Here is a 10,761-nt window from a genome sequence, read left to right as displayed (position 1 = left end):
GCACTTACTACTTTCGGGATTCACAGAGTGAACTTATTACTTTCGGGATTCACAGAATAAACGTACTACTTTCGGTATTCACAGAATTGATTTAAGACTACTAACTCTAAGTCCGAACTCGGGCCGGAAATTCCGGCCCGGAGGCGGAGCTTGCGGTTTGAGGGCGGAGCTTCCCGTCTGGAGGCGGAGCTAGCAGCTTGTAGGCGGAGCTTCCGGCTCGGAGGTGGGGACTTTAGCCATGGCTGAAATCTCCACCTCTGGGCCGCAAGCTCTGCTTCCGGGCCGGAAGCGCCGCCTCCAGGCCGGAATTTCCGGCCCGAGTTCGGACTTAGAGTTAGTAGTCTTAAATCTATTCTGTGAATACCGAAAGTAGTAAGTTTGTTCTGTGAATCCCGAAAGTAGTAAGGTCACTCTGTGAATCCCGAAAGTAGCAAGTGCATTCTGTGAATACCAAATAGTAGTAAGTTTAGGATTTAGTCTTAAGTTCATTCTGTGAATCAGGCCCAGAGCAAGATAAGGTGTGTGTGTGTGTATATCAAACTTTACAATGTCCTGTGCTCTGATCCTTAATCTTGATCAGCTATAGGACAAGGAACTGGTTCAGCAAGGTCAGCTTCAGGCAACGAGGTCAGTTCACTTGGTTCATCCAGAAGTCAGCACGAACTCGAGCCGACGTGTACGTGTACCAAGGACTCGCTCGGCCGCAGTCGACGGCCTATGTGAGGGCAACCAAAGAATGGCTGCCATGCACAAAATGGAACCCATGGTTTGGAATGAAATCTCCAAATACATAGTGAATCTGTAGGTCTAGCATGACGAGATCACTCGTACTTGCCGAACTCACTAGTTACGGTTTGCTACTATAAAATTCGTAACGAAACCATGCTATTTATAGAACGGGTTCAGAATTCACGGAACCACAGGCTGCCTTGCCCCACGGGCCGCGCTGCCATTGGCGGCCGCGGGCGCGCCTCCCCTCCGTCTGCTGCAATTGGTTTGCGGGCCCGGGGAAGGCCGAAAGAGGCCCAGGCCCGTTCATCGGCTGCCTCCTCCGGTGCTGAGCCCTAGACTGGTCCCGAGACCGGTCCCCCACGCAGCCCGGACTGTCTGAATACCGGGAAGCCCCAAGAAGAGCGCGGGACTCCCCTTGGGCTGCACATCTACGCAAGGGCCCGGAGGGCCGACGATCACCAGGCAAACCCCGGGGGGGAGGGCGGAAGGCCGGAGAAGGCCCCGAGTTTGCCCCTCCCCGGGAGAACTGTTGCTGGGCCCCGTTGGCCCCTGTTGTGCCTGCAGAACGTCTGAGACTGGGCGAGAGCCCCGGTCAGAGCTTAGGGACTGCCCAATTAGTAGCGTTAACCCCTGCCTGGGGTCAAGTTAATTGCTCATGTTACTAGTGCACTGTTTATTACTGCCTTAGTGGAATGCTACTGTGACTGTCGGCACTGGTCATTGTTGATTTAATGACCTATTCTACCCATGCTGGAGGCAATGTGTAAACTTACCTGGTGCCTTGTTCTCTTTGCCTAAGGAAATGGTTATTCTTCCATAGGAAAATGGTGGTTAATTACCCACCAGTAAATGAGGAAATGTTCCATGCTGGGTTAATGAAATGCTGGGGTTGTTATACTGAAATGCTTATTAGGAAGTAATGAAAGGCTATGCCTTCAATGTATGTGCTGCATTGGTGAATTGCTCCCTTTACTCTACCCCAATGTTTACTCTGGTATTGGACTGTTTTAGAGGTCCCAAGGCCCACAGTTTATAGGCCTCAATCCATAAAGGGTTAACCCCTGATGAGGGGCTGTAATAGAATCCCTACAGTGCCAGGATGAAGAGTATTAGCGAGGGCTAGGCCCAAACCCAGGGATTATCCATATTCCGCCTAGTGTCCTGCTCAGCCTAGGGCTTGTGCATGGATTACCTATTATTAAATGTTTACTTCTGCTAAGAGAAGTGGTTACCTCCTGGATGAAATGTTGATGCATAACTAATGAAAACTTCTACTCCTGTTGCTGAACTGCTTAATGCCCTAATCTAGGAAATGTCTACTCCTACTGGGAGGGATTCTTAAAATGAGTAATCCTGATTAAGGAGATGGTTTTATCTGCATAGGGGAGGTTGATTCTTAAGGAAATGTTTTCTCCCATTTAGTGCCGCATTTACGGGAAGCCTACCGTTATTTATTTACATGTTTTACTGCTGTGGAACGCTCACCCTTGTTTGGTGAGAAGTGTGTAATATGCCTACAGAACTAATAAGATGCAATGTCATTTGGTTGCCTTTGTGATGTATTCCTTACAGGTGCTGACAAGGAGCAAGGCTAAGGTCAGGTCTGTGGTTATCTATACTTAATATTACCTAATATTCAACTTATTCCTCTGAGTATTTATTACAAAGTGTTGAAACATATGAATTCTGAAGGAAAACTAATAAGTAATTGACACTGTAATTTTTGATTACCCTGACTCTGCTCTATATAAAAGTTATCTAAATTTTATACAAACTAACTGGAGTGGCGTCACTCATTGCGTGCCCATTTTACTGTCTCAGTGGATGCGTGTGCTGTCTGGTCGCTTTACACGTAAGCTTTCGGATGCCTACCCACTTGTGCCATGCTACCCTCGGGGAACTGGTGACCCCAGTTCCAACAGTCATGACAGTGCAGTTCTTAGCTCTCAGGATGTCCGTTAATTGACAATGTATTTTTTTAACTTTCAGGATGTCCATGAATAGCTTCCTGATTAAAAAGCTGACAGATACAAATTCGACTGTCCATGCATTTCTCAACTTCCAGGATGTCTGTGAATAACTTTGTTTGACAAACTGATAAATACAAGTTCGACTGTCCGCATTCATCATCAGGTATTTAAATGTTCAATGGCAGTGATTCAGCTGTTTCCACGTGATCATTTTTATGGAAGGCATTTGACTTTTCTCCTTGGCAGACATTCAGCTGTTTTCGTGGTTATCATTTTGGCCCACAGCCACTCACCGGCATTCATATCAAATGGCCTCGATCATAGTCAGCTGAAGTTGCAAAGTTTTCAGTGAAGCACAGAGCAAATACCAGTTTCTTTCAGCAAGATGATGTAAGCTTTTTCTACTGCGCAGAACCGGGAAAAGCGAGGCCATTTTGTAACTGGCAACCAGCCAAAACTACGATAAACACAAAAAGAAAATGTAAATAGACAGAATATAAGTGTTTTCTGTCCCCCACCCACCAGTGCTAATATTTATCCTTTAACCTCTTGGCCGCGGCGGTAATTCCGCCGTGGCGCTAGGGGGGAGGGGGGCCGCGCGGCGCCGCCATGCTCGTGACGGTGCCACTCCGTCACGAGCCGCGGTAGCGCTGTGCTTGCGACGGAATGGTTCCGTCACGGCCCAGCCCGCTCAATAGAACGCGCCGCGCAGGCGCGGCGGCCGGGCCGTGACGGAACCATTCCGTCACCAGCACAGCACCACCGTGGCTCGTGACGGAATGGTTCCGTCATGAGCATGCAAGGGGTTAAAACTGTTACCTAGCAGAAAAGCATCACACTGCAAGCCATTAAAAATTAAGCAGAAAAGCAGCATGCAATGCACAATGTACATTACAACATAGACGTGTACTATTACACCACTTAAATGCACAAAATAGATTAAACATGCGTTTTACATCTTTAATTAATATGTTAATCAAACCTATTAGTACAAAGTATTTCCCATATGTAATGTGTGTGTTTTGGTTAATACACAGCAATCAAAATGAATATATTTACTTTGTTATGGGGGTGATTGATCCGAATGGGGTACACACAAAATCTTCTGTACCTCGCTCTATCAGGAGATGGGGCAGAACATCTGTGCCCCCTCAAGGGCTGGAGGGATTCCAGCATATAAGTAGGCTTTTTGCCAGGATATTATGGCTTCCCTGATGCTGATACGTGTGTAGTAATGCTGTGCATATGTCTGGTTCTTGCTATTTTTAAATACACCCTAGTAACGAAACCCTGATCACTGTTTACTGACATATTGACTGATTTATATTGTGATATTTATTGTTTGTATAATGTAATGTTTTCTAAATGATCAATGACTGGTGAAGATGCGAGCCACACACACAGATAATCACCCACAATACTTCCTGCTTAATCCTTTTCAAAGATAGAATATTGAAATCTGTCCCACAATTTACCCAAACTCTAATCTTCACATCTGGTAAAAGAATAACAGCCACAATGATTACTTTTCCTGATCAGCTCACATCTAGCCAATCCCACAAAGTGTTAAACCAAATTCAGGTTTACTCTCTCAAATTAAAAGCAGAATGAACTCTGTACAATCTATTCCAAATGGCACCCCAATTTTAAGCGAAACTGTAGTGAAGGAAGATCAAGATTCATGTAGTTTCAAGTATAATTTATTTCAAGTAGATGGTACAAGGTGGTGTGTCCATAGGTACTAAATAAGGATAATAAATAATAACCCCTTGTGTCCATAGGTACTAATTAAGGATAATAAATAATAACCCCACCAGAAGCAGGCTCCTTTCAGCTCAGCCCCAAGCTCCCAACTGAACTCCTCAGAGCCAGGAAAACCAACATTCTAATACATCATCAATGAATGCTAACATTCCACAAGAAGACAACAGTGTATGAGCAAGGAAGGAGAGAAGCAGACACTACAGAAACCCAAGACCAAATCCTCTTTGGTTTTGTAAGAGCCTTTCTTTTAGCCAATTTCACTGTACTGCTTTGTGCCACCTTGAGAAACCAAACAAAATTAGATTTGTTTGATTCAGTGAAATCCGTCACTAGTCATATATATTTTTGGATTCATCAAGCACCGCATCAGGACCAGAGTGGAGTCAAAGCGCCAAAAATCAATCACAGAAAACTGATGATGACTGTGCAGGTAACAGTGCAATCACCAAGTTTTAATGCCTCCACCCAAGTCGAGATGCTCATGAAGCTATGTCATGTGCTGGGAATGTTCATTCTATAAGAGAGCTGCCCCAGTAGCGATGGCTAGAGCTCAGTTATAAGATCTGTGGGACAGAGGTAGTGCCAGCCAATATAAGAATCAACACAGAGCATCTTGATTTCTAACAAGTTGAGTAATTCAGAGTGGTATGTTAGTAGAAATATAATCTTGCAAGTTATATGCGTAAGATTAAACCCTAAAACAGTTCCTGTGAATGGTCAGAATCTTGTGGAGTTGCCGACTTTGACAAACGGCGCTGAAAATATAGATGAATATAGTTCCAGCCCTGGCTGGTTGGACCTCTGGTACATCTTCTGAAACATCCTGGCAAGCGGGTTCTATTCCACCAAGGAGGGAAACACCAGGAAGACCCATCTGCATTGATACTCCCTCTTCCCGGTGAGAGGCTTCCTTCAAGTTCAGTTTCTGTGATTTAGCCCAGAACACTTCCGCCAGCCAGGACTACCTTTTCCTGCTCTGGTGATTGACTAAAGCACGGCAACCTGGTTTTCTGTAAGGACAAGAAGCAACTTACCCCGACAGCGTGGAATATGGCCACCAGCTGGCTCCAGTTGGAGGCTTGACAGGAATTTTGTGACGGTCACCATTCTTGCACAGCACGTCCCTCACCAGGCTCTCAGGCGTGATGGCTGGTGTCTTAAGCCAGGGCAACCACTAGTGAAAGAATTGCAGGCAGATATCGCTGACCTGTTTTCTGGAGTGACTGCCATCAGAACCTCACAGCTCTGGGTCACCAGTCCCCAGCCTCGTATTAGGCACTATGTAGGCGAGGCCCAGAGGCCTCGTCAATTTCTCCTCCAAGTTTCCCCTCAAACTTCACCAGTGGTCAGAACATTAGTCTGCTGGTTCCAACACACACCTTGGCGTATTCTACCTTTCTTGTGCGGGCATCAACTCATGCTCCTCACCTGGGCCTTCGACTCATGCTCCTCACCTGGGCCTTCGACTCATGCTCCTCATCTGGGCCTTCGACTCATGCTCCTCACCTGGGCCTTCGACTCATGCTCCTCACCTGGGCCTTCCATTAATCCGGGAGATAGGATATCCATAACATATTACTGAAGAGGGAAATGGCCTTTACAATGCATGAAGAGACATGCTTGCCATTTCCTTGCCGGCTCAATCACGCATAACTTAATCACTCCTGCCTTAACCACACATATGCGTGGTTAAGGCAATGCGCGGTCTAGATGCTGGGATGGGCGGACTAAGAAACAGGAAGGATCGGGAGGGGATGCAGTGAGGCAAGTGGGGCTTGTGGTGGGTTTTATGTGGGTTTGTTTTTAAGGGTTGGGGTAGTTTTTATGACTTAGGGGGTGCTAGGGTAGTTTTTAGGACACGGGGAGGTCAGGGTAGTGTTTAGGGCTCAGGTAGTGTTTAGGGATGCGGGATTGGGGCAGTTTTTAGGGCTCGGGGGTCGGGGTAGTGTTTAGGGCTCAGTGAAGTGTTTAGGGCTTGTGGGAAGGGGTATTGTTCAGGGCACAGGAGGGGGTCAGGTAGTATTTAGGGCTTGGGGGGTCAGGGTAGTGTTTAGGGCTTGGGGGTCGGGTCGTTTTTAAGACTTGGAGCTTGGTGCAGGAGTGTGATCTTTATCACACATCCATTTACCAGTCATTCCTTTTGTTAGAATTGGGGTCTCTGGTTGGCACAGGCATGTACTTGTGACAAGCAGTGACCCTCTCCTCTAGTCAGGGCAAGGGACTTACTCTCAGAAATAACCCCTGCTAACCCTCTAGGCGGCGTGTAAAAGCTTTCACGAGTATGGTGCGTACTCCTCCACACCACGGGCCGCAGCTGTTCACGAACGGCGGCGGCTGCGTGTCACAAAGCAATTCACAGCGGGGAAGGCAGGCACAAGGCGAGGTCCGGTCGGCACGGTGCGAGCTACGGCTCGCAGGGGGGCCACGTAGTCACGGTTTGTGGACCAGACGGGTCCTTTCTTGCGGTGCAAGTTACAAGTCAAACAGGCGGCCGTCACGGTGCTTGGGCCAGCGGGGCTGGTCTTTGCGATGTAAGCTGGGGCTTGTCAGGCAGCAGTTGTGTTGCTTGGTGGGACGAGGGTGCCCAGGGCCTTTCAGAGTGCACAGTGGATTTCCACGGTGCGCTCAGCTTTCCTCAGTAGAACTGCGGGGAAAATGCAGCACTCACAGCAGCTTCTCTTTCCAGGAGGAGGATAGAGCCCAATGGTCCTGGGGCTCAGTTCAGGGGGCAAGTTCACAAGCAAGTCCTTGGAGATTGTCAAGATGCACAAGTTGAATTTTAAAAGTCTTTCAGTCTTTTCTTCCTCTCTCCTTCTTGCAGCAAGGCACCCTCCACAGGCCAGTCTCTCAGGATTAGAGACAGTAGTACTCCATGCAGCTTTCCCAGGGCCTTCTGTTCAGGCAGAGTTTCTTCTTGGCGTCAACAGGATCTGATTTCTTAGGAGCAGGGCTCCTACTTTTATACACCATTTCTTTCGTTCTTGCAGGCCAGGGGGGCCTTTGCCTAATCCAGTCAGTCTCTGAGCACTTTGTTTTTCAGGCCCTGGCTTCTTCTTTCAGTGTGCAGGGCAGGGACATCAGGCGCTCCGCAGGAGGTGGAGCCAGCATTGTGATGACAAGTACAGTCAGGAGCACTCTGTTGACAGTCTTCCCTCTTCCTGGACCTGGTGCAGGGCAGAGTCATCAGTCGCTCCCCAGGGGGCGGAGCCAGCATTGTGGTGGCAGAGCACAGCCCTATTCAGAGTCAAGTGGCACTCCCCCCACCCATCCTGGTGTAATCTCTCTATTCACCACCTGTCAACCCCAGCCTGTCCCCTGGAATTCCCCAGCCGTATCACACACAGAAACCAGACAGCAGATACACATCAGAGCAGAGGCGGGCTGAAATGGTTAGGCAAGCAAATACTAACTTTCTAAAAGTAGTATTTGCAAACACAGGATATTAAAATAAATTTTACTAAAATAAGTATTTTATTATTCTGAGTTCAGGCATACTAAACTTGACTTTCTACCATGCTCTCTGAGTCTGCTGGGATTATAGAGTGTAATAATTCCAGCAGCCCATTCTGGCCTATGGAGAGTAGGTAGCCTTACAATAGTGAAAAGCGAAAATGGCTGTAATTCACTATTAGGACATGCCACACACATCAGGGCTTGTCCTACCTTATGCTTACAATGCACCCTGCCCTTGGGCCTACCATAGGGGTGACTGATATGAAGTTAAGGGAAGGTTTAGGGACTGGCAAGTAGGTGTACTTGCGCAGTTCGCATGACAGTACCAGACTGCACGCAGGTTCTGCAATGGCAGACTTCAGGCACATTTTACTAGGCTGCTTCTGTGGGTGGCACAACCAGTGCTGCAAGCCCACCAGCAGCATTTTCATTTACAAGCCCTGGCACTCCTGGTGCTCTTTACTGGGGTCTCACAGTAAACCAAATAAGTCAATCATGGACACCAATCACACATACACTTTTCAGTAGGGAGAGAATATGCACTTTAGCACTGGTCAGCAGTGGTAAAGTGCCCAGAGTCATTAAACCAACAAAAACAGGTCAGAGAGAATATTGGAGGAAGGCAAAAAGTTCAGGGATGACCCTGCAGAGAGGGCCAAGTCCGAACACCTTTAGTACGAAATTGCATGCTAAAGGAATGCTTGGTAAAGGAATGCATTGTTTAGACCCATTCATTGTTGGGGCCACGTAATAGAGACATGCATGGTTTTAGCCATGCCTGCCTCTGTCATACAACCTACTGAAGAGGATGTAGGAATCCTTCAGTATAGTCTGTGCTGCATTTGGTGACTGGATTGCTGCCCACGATGCGAAGTTCATGGGACTCCGCAGTGCTGAAGTCCACTGGTTCATCTAGTGGAGCTTCTTCTGAGGCCATTATTATTATTATTAATTGCATTTGTAAAGCGCATGGTTACACTTGCTAGTGTGTCCCCGCGCTGAATAAAGCCATAGTCGACTCCCCTTCACTGTTGTTCCTCATGGCCAATCAAGCAGCTAGCCCCGTCCTAGCCTTTGGAACAGGTGGGTTTTCAGCTCTCTGCGGAATGCCCACTCTGATGTCTCCAACCGGAGCTTCTGCGGGAGTTTGAAAAAATTTCACCCAAAAATCTTTTAAGAATAATGGTGGGCCAGGAAACCGTTTGGTCAAATTTCTTCTATTTCTAGAAAAGGGTGTTCTCAAAGACCTGGTGCGGGGAGAGGATGTATGACATTACAACGCATGCTTTTACCACGCATGCTTTTACATCGCAGTTTTTACAAGGCATACCATTACAACGCATAGCGCTTTGGGGTGCTGGATAGTGAATAGTTTAATTTACTATTCCAACTCCAGTCCCCGTGGATAATAGGGAAGGTGTTGGATAGTAAATTAAATCTATTCCCTATCCTAGAGCGCCCCCCAGCGCAATGCGTGGTAATGGTTTGCGTTGTAAAAGTTGCGATGTAAAAGCACTGCGTGGTAAAAGTTGCGTTGTAAAGGATGTTTCCCGCGGGGAGAGCATGCCTGATCCTGCTGGCAATGTCTCAACAGGCGATATTCAATTAGGCTATTTGAGAAGCATGCACATAGGTTTAGTGTTGAATTAGTATAGTGAAATATGAAAGTGATTTAAGTGGTGGATAGGCTAGTCAGTTATTTGGATTCAGAAGGTTAGCGGAAGGATAGAAGAAGGTAAAAAGGTTTGTATTTACATAGCGCTTGTTACCCCTGATGGGGTGTTGAAGCGCTTTTTTTTTCGGCCAGTAGCACGCTACTCCGGATACCATATGACTCCACTGCTTTCTTCTTTTGATACCAGGGACTCCCTACATTGTTTTGGCACCGGGCCCTGTGACTCTTGGGCTGAGACCAGCGCTATGTCTATCATAGTTGTGCATCTTCCCCTGGTTTTCATTTCTCTACCGGAAATGGTGCTGGCTGCCCATTTGAGCATCCCGGATCCATCATCCGAAATAGCTGCCTTCAAGCTGTTCTACACACAGTCCAGAGCTGAGCTTACACACCCGCTAAAGAGGGAACTTCTCTACCGGCTGCTGCTCGAAACCTAAAATAACAACAGAAAACAAAGCTGCAAGCCTTAAAACTGCCAACAATTTAGATTGTAAACAGTGGAATACCCAGATTTCCACCACGAGAGATGGAATCAAAGAAAAAGGCTCTGCCAACATCGATGCAGAATGGTTTTTTATAGAAATAAATCGCTCAAAATGAATACAAGGTGTTGAGTTGTTCGTTGCTTCTGTGATCACAAGGTGGAATAAAACAGTGAGGAGCAGACAAGTGTGCGTGGAAACTAGAGAGCAGAAATGAGGTTTAAACAAGTTCTATCCCGTCCAGTTGTTGAGTTGAAACCGCTCACGGGTGACATGGGAATCGTTTTCTGAAAATAAACCTTACTGTCGATGACGTTTCGACCCCAAAGGACTCCGGGAGCATCATCAGGACAAAACACAAGAGTGGAGACTGAAAGCACCAATTAACGAACAGAAGTAAATGGATTCGTGAGTATATGAGGACCGAGAAGCCAATGTTGTTGAGAAAATAAATGGCAGGGCAAATGACATACAACAGAAGATGGGTTGGCTGGTCACGCCTAAGAGTGGATGCCAAAGAGAGAGGGTGCCACTGCTGTTCTAACAAGAAAGGGAACAAGCCAGCCAGAATACCTTCTAAAAAGGGCAAAGAGAGGGTATGATGCACGCGTGAAACCACACCACACTGGTGAACAATGGTGCCACGCATGGTGTAATACTCACAATGAAATAACGACACATGGGT

Source organism: Lissotriton helveticus, chromosome 7, assembly GCF_964261635.1.
Source record: "Lissotriton helveticus chromosome 7, aLisHel1.1, whole genome shotgun sequence".
Taxonomy (NCBI): Eukaryota; Metazoa; Chordata; class Amphibia; order Caudata; family Salamandridae; genus Lissotriton; species Lissotriton helveticus.
This window is presented reverse-complemented; position numbering follows the sequence as displayed.